We start from the raw sequence: 18,539 nt of genomic DNA, 5'->3' as shown, positions 1-18,539 counted from the left end.
CCATCTGAATCACCAAGGAAGCCCTGCTAAGTGTTTTAATTCACTCTAAAATTTAATCCTTAAGTTAATTCCAAGTAATGTAAGTACCAATAGTATTAGCAGTTTTTTTGTTTGTTTGTTTTTTTAGTGGGGAAACTGAGTCTTAAGATTTCCTTCCAAGATAACAGGACACACGAACAATCGTATTAATATTAAACACATCCAACAGGGTTATTTAAAATATATTTATTGAGCATCTAAAATATGTCCCAGGTGCACTTCTAGCTACTAAAGAATAGAGTAGAACTTAATTACAGTGGTGGGGAGACAGAAATAGAGACTTCACACTGGTGATACTTGCTATGGCAGGAAAAAGCAGGAAAGAAGGCAACGAAGCTGCTTCCTTTTTTAAATAAATACTTTTTTAATATTTGTTTATTTGGCTGTGACAGATCTTAGTTGCTGCACGCAGGATATCTAATCTTCATTGCAGCATGTGGGATCTAGTTCCCAGACCAAGGATCGAACTCGGATCCCCTGGATTGGGAGCTTGGAGTCTTAGCCCCTGGACCACCAGGGAAGTCCTAAAGCTGTTTCCTTCATGAGAATTTGATGTATTTTCATTTTACAGAGAGTGATCAGGAAGAGGAACCACGGGAAGATAACTTTGAGGGAAGACCTGTTTGGGGCTGTTCTTGATTGCTCAAAGGACAGATACAAAGTCCACGATGTGGGGCAGGCTTGGCTTAACAAAGGAGGGCAAAGAGATCACTGTGGCTTTGCTGGGAAGGAGAGAGAGGGCACAGTAATCAGCAAGGAAATCAGAGATTCACCGTGGGCTTCTCTCTGGCTGTATAGGGATCTGAAAGGACTTTGGTTTTTACTGGGAGAAATAGGGAAGCCATAGGAGGCTTTTGAGCAGACGATTGTCACAGTCAAACTGTGTTTTATAAAAACATCATTCTGACAGTATGTTCAAGACAGTCTATTGGAAGTAAATGTGGCAGAAGAGAGGTCAATAAGAAAGCTGTTGTAATAATCCAGTCTAGGGGTAATGGTGGCATAGACCAGGTACCAGGAGTAGCATTTTAAAAAATAGTTAGATTGTGGATGTATTTCTAACATAGAGTGAATAGGATTTGCTGACAAATCAGACATGGGATATGAAAAAAAAGGGGAGTACTTAAAGATAAAACTGGATTTCTGGTCTGAGCGACTGAGTGGATGTGGCTGGGTGGAGAGGAGAGAAGGAAGGTCAAAAGTTTAGTTTAGATTAGAGCCGAAGTTTGAAACCCTACTAGATAAATGCAGCTGGTGAATGGGCAGTTAGTCCCATGATTCATAAATTCCCAGACTGGACAGAAAAATCAGGGGAGTTCTACCATATGGGCTCCTAAAACCCATGACACGGAGTATGCTTACCGAAAGAATGAGCCCACACAGTGGGAAGAGACCCAAGGACTGAAAACTGAGCCACTCCCAACCTTAGAGATAAGGAAGATATAGAAGCATCAACAGAGGAGACGGAGGAAGAGAGGCTGTCATGCAGCAGGGAAACCAGGGGAGCGTGTGTTCCTGGAAGCGGAGTGAGGAAGGGGTGCCAAAGAGGAGGGCGTGATAAGTGTGTCAGATGCTGATGATAAGACAGATGAGATGTGCCCTGAGAATTGATCTGGGTTTTCCCTGAGCAGTCACTGGAGACCCACAGTCCAGACTCGGTGGAGCAACCACCATCACCATATTGAAAGGTCATTTGGGTGAAATGTCCCCGCTCATAGGGACCTGGGCTTTTCTCCTGATTATTAGTACCACAGAAATAGCTGACTTGGGGGAAAGATCGATCTTTCTAATCACAGGTTTTTTCATCCTCTATTAAAGGAATTCAGCTGGCTTCCATTATCAGGCCTTTTTCTTTTATGAGATGTTTGTTTTTGTGTTTACGTGTGTATGTACATGTGTGTGTGTTTTAATTTCCAAGCCAGAGCTGCTTTGATCCCAGGAAAAAGAATACTCAGAATTCCATCCAGATGAGTATTGCTGCTAAGCCCTGTATTTGCTTTTCTCCTCCCCTGCTAGCTGAAATTCTACAGAGGCCAATTAAACTGCCTACCCCAGCATCAAACACAACATACATTATCTCGACATGGAGGTGATTATAAACATCCAACAGTATGCTAGCACAAGTACTGAGCTGCGCGCGGGGTGTTTTCACTTTACATGAACTATCTTTTGAGTAGAAACACATTGTAACTTGCAGCGCACTCAGGTTCTCGGGAGGGTTGCCGTTAACGACAGAAAGACACCTGCGCTGAGCTCCTCCTCATCATTAGTGAGGTCAAATCATTCCGTTCCTATGTGTTTTTCAGTTTGGGCCCATTTTCTGGGGCCCCACTGATTAAGTTTGATGCATGACTCACACACTAAAGTCATTATGGAAAAAAGAAGGTAAATAAAACAGGCTAGCAATGTCTGAACACTCCGAGGAAAAGTAATTCCTGCTGGGGGATAAGAAGGCCAGAGAGTTTTCAAGAATACAAAAATATAGAAGTTTGTGCACCTCACAGGAATACTTGTCTCAGCCTATTCTGAACAAACATATTGGAAAATTATGTTTTCATTGAAAAATTGCCTCTATTGGAAATGCTGGAAAGGGCCAGTATGTTAAACAAGGAAATCATATTAGTCCCAAGTAACAGCTGAATCTACATGACTTTTCTCCTTTGTGATTTAGGAAAAACAAAACAAAACGCATGTTAACTTTACAGATATGCAAAAATCGACATGAAGGAATTCTGAAAGCTTTAAAAGTTACCAGCCAGCAGACGGTAACAAATTGGACAGACGCTGCTGATTGTCACAACCAGGTGATGTATCCGGTAGCTGGTTGTGGTACTGGTGGGCTGGGGGCCATGAAGGAACACCAGCAGGTCTCTTTCTACTTTCTGCACGTGAAAATGAGACGATCTGGTAAATTAGTAAGAGGGGTTGTGTTGATAGTGTGTTATTAGGTGCTAACGTGTGCTTGGAAGAGGGTTACCCCAACCCCAGGTCCAGGCTCCCCTTCCAGGCTACTGAGCGTGTTCAAACATCAGTTCCTTGAAGAGCAGCCATTCATTCCCTCATTGGCTCGTTTACTGGGTTGGCCAAAATGTTTGTTTGGGTTTTTCCGTAACACATAACATCTTACGGCCGACCCAATATGTCCTCGGTCATCCTCACTGAGCACTGCTTTGTGCTAGGAGCTTATAGGGTCTGGCCACTCAAGATGGCTATTCTCTTGCTCTCTGCATATCCCCTGCCTGACCAGGGCCTGCTTCACTACACCCCACTGCCATGACTGACCTTCCTTCATACTTGCCCCTTGCCCCAGTTAAGGACTGTCCTAATCTTTAGATCACAGCATCTCCATGATATGTGATCAAAGGGGCAGTGAGGGGGACCCTCTGCTGGTTTCCCTGGTAACTGTTGAGCCCACCTGGCATCAATGCCCCTATAATTGGTAACCTCCCCTCCCTCCCTGGAGTGAAGACCTCCCCCATGTCCTGCCCCCCGCTATCCACCACACATGATGGGCTGCCACTCCAGGACCTTGCTTCAGACATGTAAGCTTCCCCATCCATGAGACCACAGATGTCTCTGTTGCTGACTCTATGGTCTTGAAGCTGAGTAAGCCCAGCCTTATAGATCTGTGGGGTGCAGCCCCCAACAAGCTCTGTTTGTTTGCCTCCAACAGAGGGATTTCCTTGGAGATGATTTCAGAGCAGATGCAATGGTAGGTTGATAGCATGAGAAGCCACAGGAAGGAGCTATTTGATCCCCTTCTTCTTTCCTCACACACTCCATTTGCACACCTGTAAGGAAGCATGAGCACAACCCACACAAAAGCCTGAGTGTGTCAGTTCTTATCTCAAATGTCCCTTCTCCCCTGAATCCTCCAATCTTAAACCGATCCCCAAATTATTTCCCCTTAGTCCTCTATTTTGATCCTTCATAACATTATCCCAAGTTACAATGTGTACATAACATTCGTGTGTGAGTTGATTTAATCAACATCCCCAGCATCCATGGGTACAGAGAGCTGGCTGGGTTTGATGACCACGATACACTCTGTGCAAAGTATAGCATTGAGTACACACATTCTATTAATTGAATGTTCTTAAAAATTATTAATGAACAAATACAGGGGTATCAGAGGATGAGATGATAAGATAGCATCACCATTCTCAGTGGACATGAATCTGAGCAAACTCCGAGGGACAATGAAAGATAGAGGAGCCTGGCACACTGCGGTCCACAGGGTCACAGAGCGTTGGACACGACTTAGCGACTAAACAACAGTTGCCTGGAATTTCTTTTTAGGTGTGTCACTGTTTATTTCCTGGAAATGTTTCAGTGTTTGATGGCTCTAATAATATATTTTCTGTCCATTTGGCTTTTATTCTGGATAACTTGTGCTGGCATGGATACTTTTCCCTAACACTCCACCCAAATTTCCAATGCCTGACTGAATTTGGATGTCCAGAGCTATTTCTTCTATTTCCTGTGTTCTAATATAGTCTCGAGTACAAAGTCATTTGGATGCCTGAGATAGAAAAATTGAGAGGGTGGGGATGGCACATTACTTTTATCGAAACTACCCGGAACTGGTACTTATGCCTCCATGACAATGAACGTCATCACAGAACACAGCTCTCAACCCAAATCATGTCAATAGTTCATCCACATCTACCAGTTCCTTCCTCCTTCCAACAACTTCAGGGTCCCCCTCCCATCCTCCGCCTCCAGCTTCCTTTTGGTTATTTCAGGGTGTGTTGCAACATTCTCCACTCTTACATACTTTCAGCTGTACTAGTATTCTTCTGAAATATATAGCACCTGATTGCTTTGTTTTCAAATTACTTTCATCAGCAAATCTCATCTCAAAATTCATGTATACTAAAGCTATACTATTCATGTATACTAAAACTTCTTTTGACTGAAGAGAAAGCATATGGAGTGAAATATGTATATATAAGTTCTAATGAATTTTCTAACACTTGGTGAAATCTATACACCACATTCTAGCAAACTATGGACTCATTCAGTGCTCTTTCAAAAATGGTAGTTCTTTCCTATTGCTTCTTTGAATTACTGTACCTGTTGTCATGCTTTCAAATTATGGTGCTGGAGAAGACTCTTGAGAGTTCCTTGGACTACAAGGAGATCAAACCAGTCAACTCTGAAGGAAATCAACTCTGAAGTATTTCCCCAAGTATATGCCAAATCTCAAGATGCAAACAATCACCCAGTTGCTCAAACCAAGCAACTCCAATCTACCTTTGATTCCTCCCTTTGCATATTTGATAATTATCAAGTTTCACTGCTTTTATTTCACATTTTATCCTGTGTCTGTCTATCTTCCCCAGCTTACACCCAACCACTGCATACAACAGGCCAGCTCCTTACCTGTTCTATTGTAGGATCCACTTTACCAGGTCCTCGTTTCCACTGTTGGCTTCCCTGGTGGCTCAGCAGTAAAGAATCCACCTGCAATGCAGGAGACACAGGTTCCATCCCTGGGTCAAGAAGTCCCCTGGAGAAGGAAATGGCAACCCACTCCAGTATTCTTGCCTGGAATATCCCATGGACAGAGCTGCCTGGTGGGCTATAGTCCAGAGGGTTGCAAAAGAGTTGGACACAACTGAGAGACTAAACACCACCAACCACAGTTTCCACTGCGGCCATAAATGTATCCTCCACACAAGCAGCTAAAACAGATCTCGTTTTAAAAGAGAAACCATATCACCCCCTTGTTCATGACCTTTCAATTCTTCTCTGTGGTTTATAAAATTAGATCGACACCTCAACTGAGTCTTATAAAGTGACATGAGATCTGTCCCACCTCTGCCCTTCACCTCCCCTGTGGCTGCTCCCTTCCTTCCCCCACTGGACTTCAGCCCCATAAGTCTCCCTTTCAGGCCCCTGAACTTGTCAAGGTCTATTCTCTCCTTGGGGACAGCAAGATGCCGAAGGTGAATGACTCTGCCTCATGGTAGCAAAATGTCTCAACATTTAAAACACCCTTAAACTTCGTGTTGGTCTTAAAGCATGTTGCAAGTGTTGATCAGCAGTATTGATCAGGTCCTTGCCATGCACATAATAAGAAATTGTTTTGTAATTGTCTCTTGACACTACTGGTTCCTTAAAGTCAGAATCATGGGTTTTCTTATTTCCTGAGACCCCCTGGGACCTCAGAAGTTTGCCAGGTGAGTGAATAAATGAGTGAATGAATACAGCATGTGGAAGCATCCATCCATCAGGACTTTCTCTACCCTTAAAAGAAAGATAAGCAGCACTCCATCTTCCCCCAATTCTTTCTCTCACCTAGCTGAGAAAGTCCCGAATTAAATTCACTAGGCTTGGACTCTACCCATCTATCTAGTAAATGTGTGATCTTAAAAAAAGTACGTCTCTTGAAGTCTTGAGTCCTTAATTGTGAAATGAAGGATTTAGAGTAAATTGGTGGTTTTCCAACTTTCTAAATGAAACAAAGATTTTAAAATAAAATTATATAATGAGCCATAATTTGTGAATCATTTAAAAATGATGCTGCCTTGGTTGAAGGGGCTGGGGTTCTTGGAGCCCTGCCAATCAGTAAACTGCTCTGTCCCCCACTCTGGGGACCCCAGAGGCACCTTCATAGATGCTGAGGGCTCTGCAAAGCCCAGTTCAAAAACCACTGGGCTCAAAAAGCCTCTGAGGCCCTGGGTGGATCTAACATTTCATGATTCCAACTCTGAAATAAACAACAGATGTTGCCAAGTAAAGCCGAATGAAATGTATTCATGCACTCCTTTAAAAATTAAATGGAAGACTTTTCTCCCCTTCAAAAATCAAGCAAAATTCATTGCTTGGAATTCTGACAGAGTATACAAAGAGCCTTTTAAATGCTAAAGAACATTCATAAATGACTTTGTCACAAAGTGTTATAAGATTTTGCAAAATTGAGCTTATGTAGGTTTTCACTGACTCGAAGTGTTATTGATTAGAAAATACGTTCTACCCTCCGGGCCATGCGTGCCTCAGAAGGTTTCAGATCCAGGAACTAGAGTCAGCTCACCTATGTACTGGAAAGGTCAGCCCCACCATGGAAACCCATTAAAACACACGTGAACATTCACTCAGCTTGGAGGTTGAGAGTGGCAGATCCAATCTCACCCAGAGCCACATTGCAGCCTCCGGGAGGCTGATGTAATTCTCCTGCGACTCTGTGGTTTAAATGGAATTGATTATTTAAAAATATTAGATATGGCATTGCTTGCTTTTTCACATTGCATTAAGCGCTCCCGCACAGAAGCAGAAGTGAAGTAGACAAACATACAGAGCCGTGCAAACTGCCTCCCTCATGCATATGTATGCACACACCTGCACGTGGGCACACACACACAAAGAGGAGGCAACAACATTAACGGTTTACATGTGTGTGCGGATTTACATTTGTAAAACACTTTAATACATAGCAGTTCATTCAATCCCCCTAAGAACCCTGTAAGTTAGGTATTTAAGAGCTTCTATGGACAAGGAAAAAAAAAGTGCACTAAATGATTTCCATGCACTTATCTTGTTTAATTGTTCTTACATTTCAGCTGAAAAGATGGAGGCTCTGAGAAGTCAAAAGGCTTATTCAACATCAGGACACCAAGAGGACAGATTAGTCAATAAAAACCAAGACTGTTGGTTTCTGTATCATTACAGGTTCCACTAAATATCAAAACAGAATGTGGGTGGGGTTTTTAGGGTTTGTTTTTTTTTTTTGCATAAACGTTTGCTCTATCAGAGCAGTTTTCGCTAAACTCAGTTGTTCTCGATTGCTTTTTCAATGCTAAAGCTGGCTTTTCATAGGTCCATTCATATCCACTGTCTAGGCTCTCCCTTTGTGTCAGATGGCACCATTTATGACAAGCTGGGTGACATCAGAGTTGCAAACCGACTCACCTAGGGTTCCGCCTATTGACTTTGACCTCATTCATCATCCCATTGCTCATCGATAGAAAGATGATTCTGACAAGAGGAATGGCACCGGGGTAATGGTCTGCCTCACCCTCCAAGCATCCCACCTCCCCCATGGAATGGTAACCCTGACCCCTTGCTTTCCACTTCCGCCACTGCAGTCCACGTTATAGTTTCCCTTCCATGTGATAAGATATATATATGATCTTCCCTGTCTGCTTAATTTACAGCTGGCAGGATTAGCTGACTAGTCTTGTAGGAACAAGAGAAATGTGATGATTACCTTCAGTGGTTTAGGAGCCTTACACCACTGGGTCTCATGAATAGGGCATCAGCCTAGAAATTTCATTCACATAGTAAGCTTAAGCCTGTTGTGCAAAATCTCAAGAGCCTGCCACAGCCTGGAAGTTGTGAAAATGATCCCGGATTAAGCTGTTCTGTGAAGAAGGAATGAGAACTGCCCAAGATAAACTACCAGTCCTGTAACTAAATGGTACAGGGTTTCTAGGGCAGAAGAAAGATAAATGATTTCCTTGATTACAAATCTCTCTCTCTTGTAGAAAATCCTATTCTCCAATTCTGAGACCATATTATTGGAAGAGCACCACCTGCCACTGGCTTAGTTCTAATGAAGAAAGAATTCAATATAGTAGTGATGGATTCTCTCAGTGGCCACATTCATCCCAGGCAAGCTATTCTGACCACTTCCTGCAGCAGCAAACCTCTCCTCTGCTCCTGCTGTTCTACGCGGAAGGTGATCTATTTTTCTAGGAAACAGGACAAGAGAGGGAATCTGAAGATGTGGTGTTATAGTCCTGCTGTTGGCCCCCCAGCCTACCTTGGAGCTCATGACACCCCTGACAATCATCCTGGGACTCAGTTTATCTATCCATAAGTGGAGCTCATGGGGTTCTCAAGGCAAGAATATTGAAGTGGTTTGCCATTCCCTTCTCCAGTGGACCACATTTTTTCAGGACTCTCCACTATGACCCGTCCATCTTGGGTGGCCCTACATGGTATGGCTCATAGTTTCATTGAGTTAGAGAGGGCTGTGGTCCATGTGATCAGATTGGTTAGTTTTCTGTGATTGTGGTTTTCAGTCTGTCTTCCCTCTGAGGGATAAGGATAAGAGGCTTATGGAAGCTTCCTGATGAAAGAGAGTGACTGAGGGGGAAGCTGGGTCTTGTTCTGATGGGCGGGGCCATGCTCAATAAATCTTTAGTCCAATTTTCTGTTGATGTGCAGGCTGTGTTCCCTCCATGTTATTTGACCAGAGGCCAAACTATGGTGGAGGTAATGAAGATAATGGTGCCCTCCTTCAAAAGGTCCCATGCACACACTGCTACACTCAGTGCCCCCAACCCTGCAGCAGGCCGCCGCTGACACATGCCTCCATTAGACTCCGGGACACTCACAGGCAAGTCTGGTTGAGTCTCTTGTGGGGTCACTGCTCCTTTCCCCTGGGTCCTGGTGCACATAAGGTTTTGTTTGTGCTCTCCAAGAGTCTGTTTCCCCAGTCCTGTGGAAGTTCTGGCAGCTCTGTGGTGGGGTTAATGGCGACCTCCTCCAAGAGGGCTTATGCCATACCCAGGTCTACTGCACCCAGAGCCCTGACCCCTGTGGCAGTCCACTGCTGGCCTGGACCTCCACAGGAGACACTCAAACACAGTTCTGGCTCAGTCTCTGTGGGGTCTCTGGGTCTTGGTGTGCACAAGGTTTGTCTGAGCCCTCTGAGCGTCTCTGGCAGGTATGGGGTTTGATTCTAAATGCAATTTCATTCCTCCTACCATCTTGCTGGGCCTTCTCCTTTGCCCTTGGACAAGGGGTATCTCCTCAAAGTTGCTCCAGCACTGAACAGTGAATGCACAGTCAAGCGGGCCTTAGGAAGCATCACTACAAACAAAGCTAGTGGAGGTAATGAAATTCCAGTTGAGCTATTTCAAATCCTGAAAAATGATGCTGTGAAAGTGATGCACTCAATATGCCAGCAAATATGGAAAACTCAATAGTGGCCACAAGAATGGAAAAGTCACTTTTCATTCCAATTCCAAAGAAGGGCAATGCCAAAGAATGTTCAAACTACTGCACAATTGCATTCATCTCCCACACTAGCAAAGTAATGCTCAAAATTCTCCAAGCCAGGCTTCAACAGTACGTGAACCGTGAACTTCCAGATGTTCAAGCTGGTTTTAGAAAAGGCAGAGGAACCAGAGATCAAATTGCCAACATCCACTGGATCATCAAAAAAGTGAGAGAGCTCCAGAAAAACATCTACTTCTGCTTTATTGACTATGCCAAAGCCTTTGACTGTGTAGATCACAACAAACTATGGAAAATTATTCAAGAGATGGGAATACCAGACCAGCTCACCTGCATCCTGAGAAATCTGTATTCAGGTCAAGAAGCAACAGTTAGAACTGGACATGGAACAACAGACTGGTCCCAAACAGGGGAAGGAGTACGTCAAGGCTGTATATTGTCAGCCTGCTTATTTAATTTATATGCAGAGTACATCATGAGAAATGCTGGACTGGATGAAGCACAAGCTGGAATCAAGATTGCTGGGAGAAATATCAATAACCTCAGATATGCAGATGACAACACCCTTATGGCAGAAAGCAAAGAAGAACTAAAGAGCCTCATGAAGAAAGTGAAAGAGGAGAGTGAAAAAGTTGGCTTAAAACTCAACACTCAGAAAACTAAGATCATGGCATCCGGTCCCATCACTTTCTGGCAAATAGATGGGGAGACAATGGAAACAGTGACAGACATTATTTTTCTGGGCTCCAAAATCACTGCAGATGGTGACTACAGCCATGAAATTAAAAGACACTTGCTCCATGGAAGAAAATTTATGACCAACCTAGACAGCATATTAAAAAGCAGAGACATTACTTTGCCAACAAAGGTCTGTCTAGTCAAAGCTTTGGTTTTTCCAGTAGTCATGTATGGATGTGAGTTGGACTATAAAGAAAGCTGAGCGTTGAAGAATTGATGCTTTTGAACTGTGGAGTTGGAGAAGACTCTTGAGAGTCCCTTGGACAGAAAGGAAATCCAATCAGTCCATCCTAAAGGAAATCAGTCCTGAATATTCATTGGAAGGACTGATGCTGAAGCTGAAAATCCAACACTTTGAACGCCTGATGCAAAGAACTGACTCATTTGAAAAGACCCTGATGCTGGGAAAGATTGAATGTGGGAGGAGAAGGGGAGGACAGAGGATGAGATGGTTGGATGGCATCACCAACTCAATGGACATGAGTTTAAGTAAGCTCCAGGAGTGGGTGATAGACAGGGAAGCCTGGCATGCTGCAGTCCATGGAGTCAGAAAGAGTCGGACACAACTGAGCGACTGAACTGAACTGAAGTGGAGTTAGCAGAAGTAACCCAGAAGTTCTTAGTACAAAATCAAATGTGCAGTGACTATAAACATCTGTACATTCCTGGAAGGATATGACACTAGAACTGTGGTTCTCCCCAAGGAAAATACCTTCTCACATTTGATTCTTTTTGCTGAGAGAGGAGAATTGACACACTGCTGATTTCTAAAGTAAATTTGAATCCTACATGCCTCAGTCAGGAAGGAGCTCATAGCTGTGTATGTATCAACCAGGTGACTCTTTCTAGATTTAATACCTTATACACATGTGAATTAAGTATGCTCACGTTGTAGCTTGGTCCTCTCGATAGTAACTCAAAGGCTTTTATTTCTCTACCTGACTCATTGATGTATCTCCCCAGTTTCTGGCCATCAATTCAATAGAGATCAGCAAAATCTCTCTAGTAGAAAAAGTGCAAAGACAGAGAGAGAAGAAAAAACCTTCGGGTGCAAGATTAAAGGTGTCACGATAATAGCAAAAATACCTTGAGAAAGAAAATTATGATTCTTCGTTCTACATTGGCGGGGAAACAAACTCATTCAATCATGATTAAGGTGAACATATTTTCCATACCAAAAGCTGTTGCAATAAATAGTCTCGCTAGAAACTTTCATACCACTTCTGAGAGTGAAATATGGTATGAGAGATGTAGTTTGAGTCCTGATATAGGAGTGTCTAGAACACATCGCTAGATTTGGAATCAACAATAAAATAAATTTTAAAATGACACCATCCAGAAAAAAATCAAAGATATATGTTCACTGAACTCATACTCTCAGTGTAAATTTACTGGTTTCTATCAGTGTAATAGTGGGTGGAACTGACGGGAAGACCTTGAGCACTCCGTCTCTGCAGGCACACTTTCTGCAACTGGAAATTGAAGGGGCAGTATTAGGTAATCTTTAAGGTCTCTTCCTGAGATAATAAGCTAATAAATTCTATAATCTCTTCTTTATGTTATTATGATCTTCCTTCAAAGGCAGAGCTTGCATGTACTCACACACAGTCACTCAAACACCCACTCATAAGCTTGGCATTTGCCATTATTAATTTCTATTATGGCAACTGTATTCTTTTGATCTTTCACTTAGGAACATCTCTAGGTCTTTGCCCAATGAGATAATACGATGATGTCTAAATATTTAACAAACAACCAGAATGCACACTTCCTAAGACCTCTGGGCTCTTTAGGCACAACAACTCTACATCTTACTTGTTCATCTGTAACGCCAAGTGAAACTATTCAACCTCGGGTACCTCCAGCTCCCAGAAGTTTAGCCAAAGCTGGTTTCACCACCTTCTCTCTACTTTCTGGCAATAGAAAGAATAATGGCATCACATCATAGCTTGGACCAGTAAACTCATACCCAACAGCCAGGTCGCTCTTCTTCAAGCTCCGGTTTCTCTACCTGTAATAGTGTGTGCTTAGTTACTCGGTCATGTCCAACTCTTTGCGACCCCATGGACTGTAGCCTGCCAGGCTCCTCTGTCCATGGGGATTCTCCAGGCAAGAATATTGGAGGGGATTTGCATGCCCTCCTCCAGGGAATTTTCCCAACCCAGGGATCGAACCCAGGTCTCCCGCATTGCAGGCAGATTCTTTACTGTCTGAGCTACCAGGGAAGCCCAATATAATAAGAGTACCTACCTCATAACTGTTGTGAGGGACAAGTCATACCTATAAATCACAGTAGCTGGTACAAACATTGTGTTCTCCAAAGCTATAAAATAAGCCCCAGAATCTGAAAATAGCCTCTATCATCAAAGATTATTGATGCTGTATCAACTCATTCTCAGACAGCTAGCCTCCGGCCGTCCATCCTTGAATGCCCTGTGTTCTGTGATTCGCTGCTTTTCCACCAATGACTGCAGAGAATAGCTAAAGAGAGAGAGACAGACTGAAAACCCCATGAGCTGGAACCGATGCCTACGGGAGAGAGTACGTCAGATGCCCCGGTAACATCACAGTTAGGAGAAGACGTGTTTTTGATAAGTGAACTAGTAATTCCTTTTTTTGTAAATTTTATTGAACACATCAAAGATGTAAAGAGAGACCTATTTACGAGGGTGGCTATTGACATTTATTTAGAATAGTAAAACCAGATTATGAGGAATGTCATGTTAATTCCATGTGTCAACTTGGCTAAGTTCTGGTGTCCAGCTCATCAAACACCAGTCCAGATGTTGCTGGGAATGTGTTCTTAGATGTAATTAGCACTTAATTAAGTAGACTTTGACTAAAGCAGAATACCCTCCATACTGTGGGTGGGCCTACTCCAGTTGGTTGAAAACCTTAAGAGCAAAGACTGAGGTTCCCCAAAGAAGCAATTTTGCTTAAAACTTTCAACATAGCAATTCTGCAGATTTCAGACTCCAGAGAGAAATATTAACTTTCCCTAACCTTGCAGCCTGCTGGCCTGCTATACAGATTTCAGACTTGCCAGCCCATGCAATCACATGAGTAAATTCCTTTAAAAAAATCTCACTCTTCCTCTCTCTTTCTCTCCATTAAAAATAGATAAGAGATAAATAGATGATAGATAGACCATCCTTTTGGTTCTGTTTCTCTGGAGAACACTTGCCAATACATTGAAAGATCACAGGTGCACATACTTACACATCAGTTCAGTTCAGTTCAGTTCAGTTCAGCTCAGTCGCTCAGTCGTGTCCGACTCTTTGTGACCCCATGAATTGCAGCACGCCTGGCCTCCCTGTCCATCACCAGCTCCCGGAGTCTACCCAAACCCATGTCCATCGAGTCAGTGATCCCATTCAACCATCTCATCTTCTGTCGTCCCCTTCTCCTCCTGCCCCCAATCCTATGCAGCATTACGGTCTTTTCCAATGAGTCAACTCTTCGCATGAGGTGGCCAAAGTATTGGAGTTTCAGCTTCAACATCAGACCTTCCAATGAACACCCAGGATTGATCTCTTTTAGGATGGATTGATTGGATCTCCTTGCACATATGAGGGCTTAAATGAGAAAAAAAATTGAGTAATTGATCCCTAGTTTAAAGATAGAGTATGAGTGGTTCTATTAGCTACAGTTTTTTCATCTTTTGTCTAAAATTAATACATAATACCGGAAAATTAGAAACATATATATAAATGCTAGTCAACCCAAATACTAGTCAACCGAAATGCTAGTCTTTCCTTCAGTAGTACCATAAAACCGAGAATAAGTTAAGCCATTGTAAATCATTAGAAGCCCTCTCTTAAACGTTACTGCATGCGGTAGCTATTTCATTCATTAGCACCTTAACAAAAGCACAAGCTTTCAGGAATGTGCGAGTAGGTGACAGACTAGAAAATACAGGAGTGAGAAAATGGTGAAATAACATTCTGAGCAAAATACCTTGCCTTGAAGAAAGTGGAACTTTCCTAAGAAAGGAAACGGTGGTAGAATGTTCCGGAAAGGAATGTTAAGGGACTTTAAGGAAACCCTAGGAGGATGCTGGGAGAACAGGAAAAGAAAGACGAGTGGCTCCTAGAAGGAAGATGAGGCTTTGAAATCACACACATCACGTGTGGCTTAGAACCAGTCACGCGTTGGTAGCAAATGGAATGTGGTTTTGGTGACAGATTGCCAGAAAGCAGAGGCAACATGCTGGTTTTAGTCAAACTCACTCAGTTGGGTTGAATTTCTAAACAGAACAATGCCCAAGACCAATTGGTATAAAAGACAAGTATTACTTTTAACAGAATTCTTCAGAGTAAACGTTTATTGCTATTTTTGCAAAACTTTAGAGTGCTATGTCAACAATGGAAAACATTTGCCTGAATTTTAAGAATACCATATTTTTTTATAAAGATAAAACTATTTAGAGATTTTCCTTCTTAATGGAAACTTCTGTCAAAATCTATGTATGTCTGCTGTATATGATGAAAAATGTAATTCTGAGAGACTATGAAAAATAATCAAATGATTTGGTTTGGGGAACCCTGTTAAAAGACTGCATAATTCCTTTTAGCATCTCATCATTGCCTCTTCCCAGCTCCCTTTCTGGCACATGAAGCCATCCACTGAAGCACCCTTGCACACTTGCCTTATCTAGCATAGACCAATTGTACTCATGGCCCCATTATTGCACACATACTCTTGGTAGTAATTGTTGTCACTGACCACGGACTTGGTCTTGTGGCTCACTTTGGCCACCGGGACTGCAACAAATGTGATATGAGCAGAGACACGCACATTTTGGCTTCCTCTTGGGCTCTTTTGCCTCCACCTTGATAGTATGCCTTGGCTACCCTGCTAAAGAGGAAGACATATAAAGAAGACATACGTCTCGGCTACCCCAGCTGAGCCCCCGACTGTGAAAGGGGCCAGATGAAGGCACTAAAGACAACTAGCCACCAATAAAGCAAGACTCAGTGTTTATTTCTGATTCTCACTGAATCAACTATAGTTTAGCTGTTGTTTGTTACACAGCATTATCACAGCCCTAGAAAGCTGATATATCTAAGTAAAATATTATACTCAGCCTTTCTTCCATTCCTTACTTCACACCAAAACCGACCAGTTGTCTTCTTCCTACAAAGTCCTGTTGTTGCTGGCTACTTTACATGACTTTTTTGGTGTGACATAAGAATGGATAAAATTATGCCATCTTGGGTTGTTTTATCAGGAACTTCAAAGGTATCAGGAGAAGAAAATTTACGCATTTCCCGCTTGTGACAAATTCATACAGGACAGACTATAAGAAGATAAAAGATGAAATTGCAGAGTGAAGATTTATGGGTAGGAAGATTGCCCCCCTACCCACAAGGGAAAGGCAAGAAGGGTGCCCAGGCAATGTGTTGGGGGCACATATCAGACAAATGCTGGTATCAGGGAGGCCACCCTGGAGGAATAAGCATGTTGAGGGCAGCAGGCACTGCATGGCCACACAACTCAAGTTGCAAACTACATACACAGATCTGGAAAGGTCAATGGTATTACAGAGAATAATATCAACTAACGGGACTAGGTTTGCAGGATTATTGGCAGGACAGAACCCCCAGCCCTAGAGGGAGCACAATCAGGGTCTCAGTTTTAAAGCAGCAAAAAAGAGAATGACCTGAAAACTGGCATCTTCCTAGCAACAAAGTAGCAAGTGGATAATTAGAACCAGTGGAAAGTCCAAGCCTGGCCAAAAGAAATGGTGGAGAGTATGGATTTAATGCTGTACCCTATGATGAGTATTGAAAAGTCAGGAGACTTTTCTTTCTTTGGTTTTTGTAGGTTTGAGCTGGAAAATAATTACAGAAACTCAGTTTCTTGCCCTGCACTTGAAAATGTAAATCAGTGTGCCGTGTGATTTGGACAACTTTTCAAATTAAAGAAAAAAAAAATGTTGGTCTTTACAGGTTTACATGTCTACATGTCTACCAGATTTGTAAGTGGAAATGTAATCTATAGAGGAACTTTTCAAGCTGTATGTAACTTGAAGTGGTATTTATGCAGACACAGAAGACAGGTAAAACAATTATTCAGAAAATTCAAACTCTTGAAAATCTTTAATTAATGAAAAAACTTATGCTTCAGCCTAAATTATTCCAGCGGACTGTCTCAATTGATCAAATTCATCAACCATTGCTCAACTTTATACCTCATTCTGTCTATATACAAGCAAAGTCCTCCTAATGGTTACTCTAATTGCATACAATAAGCTTACAACCCTAGAGTCATGGCAGTCAGATCTTAATAATTTAATACCCCCAAGCCTTCCAAAATTAGAGACAAATTTAAATCTAAAGTAAAAGCATAGATCCTAGTAGGGCCCAATTGCTAGACCTGTGTGTGTGTGTGTGTGTGTATACATGCATGTGCATACATGCTTTATTACAAGTATCACATCCATAAAATGTAAGTCACATAAAAATTTTCTAAAAACTATACATCTGATTCATAATTGGCTTTCTTCATGAACTGGGCTGTAGATTAATCATTACATTGCCTACCTACATTGGAATATTGGCTTTTATTTGCTTCTGTTTGTTTTACTCCAAAGTCTCAGACCTATTTGTCAGTTTTATTGGCTGTAGGCAGGGAGAGCTAGAGGCAATCACACAGCAGGTTAGGGTGTAAGAAAAGCCAAGCAGAAGCCTCCTAAAGTAGATGAGAGTAACAAAATTAGAGAAAACGCCCTCTCTCCTCCATGAGAAGAGATTCATTGGCACTCCCTTGGCACTCTGGAGGTCAATATTTTTCCCAGGAACCTATACAAAGACTCGGGGCTTCCCAGGTGATGCTGGTGCTAAAGAACCAGCCTGCCAATGCAGGAGACATGAGAGACAGAGGTTCGACCTTACTTGGGAAGATCCCCTGGAGGAGGAAATGGCAGCTCACTCCAGTATTCTTGCCTTGACAATCCCATGGACAGAGGAGCCTGGTGGGCTACAGTCCACAGGGGGTCACAAAGATTCAGACATGACTGAAGAGACTTAGCATGTACACAAGCATAGAAAAGTTCAAGGAAAACCTAATATGATGTGTTCTGCAAGGGGCAACATGAAATCCAGAGAATCAACTCTCCTTCAAAAGAGTTCCTAGTAAAGGATGTTTTTTCCTTTGCCAGGTTGATTGTAGGGTGATTTTCAGGCAAGAATACTGGAGTGGGTGGCCATTCCCTTCTTCAAGGGATCTTTCAGACCCAGGGATCTAAACCAGGTCTCCTGCCTTGCAGGCAGATTCTTTACCACCTGAGCTACCTGGGAAGCCCTGTATGATGATTTACATCCCAGAAAATATCAGAGAATCCAGACAAACTGAATTATTAGTTAAATGTAACTTTCCTGGTGACTCTCCCTTGTCTTATGTAGCAATGGGTAGAACTGGGCTCTTCCGTGGCTATCTTCTCACTTCCAATCTCCCTTGCCCTTTTAGAAAGGCACACTTTTTAAATGTTTTTTTAAACTTTTATTGGAGTATGGTTACTTTACAAAACTTTTATTGGAGTATAGTTGTGTTAGTTTCTGCTGTACAGCAAAGTGAATCAGCTATAGGTATACATATCCCTCCCACTCCTGGGCATATACCCAGAGAAAACCACAAGTCAAAAAGATACATACATCCCACTGTTCATTTACTATGGCCAGAACGTGGAAGCACCTAAATGTCCATCAACAGAGGAATGGATGAAGAGGATGTGGTACATATAAACAGTGGAACAGTAGCCATAAGAAAGGCTAACTTTAGATAAATCCACA

The 18,539-nt window shown here is 42.5% G+C and overlaps 1 long non-coding RNA gene across 1 annotated transcript in view; it reads right to left on the bottom strand.

Moving 5' to 3' along the window:
- Positions 1 to 210: 210 nt before the first annotated feature.
- The window catches only part of LOC145530578 (uncharacterized), a 92,119-nt gene continuing 73,790 nt past the window's right edge, over positions 211 to 18,539 (bottom strand). Inside the window, exons 3-5 of the long non-coding RNA XR_014071913.1 lie at positions 13,966 to 14,321; positions 5,425 to 5,505; positions 211 to 3,830 (exon numbers count right to left, since the gene is read on the bottom strand). This is a non-coding gene — a long non-coding RNA (uncharacterized LOC145530578). The remainder of the gene's footprint in view (positions 3,831 to 5,424; positions 5,506 to 13,965; positions 14,322 to 18,539) is intronic.

The sequence above is a fragment of the Giraffa tippelskirchi genome, chromosome 12, assembly GCF_054371585.1.
Source record: "Giraffa tippelskirchi isolate mGirTip1 chromosome 12, T2T-mGirTip1v1.2.pri, whole genome shotgun sequence".
Lineage (NCBI taxonomy): Eukaryota > Metazoa > Chordata > Mammalia > Artiodactyla > Giraffidae > Giraffa > Giraffa tippelskirchi.
Note: the sequence above shows the minus strand (reverse complement) of the source record. Positions and strands in the feature narration are given on the sequence as shown.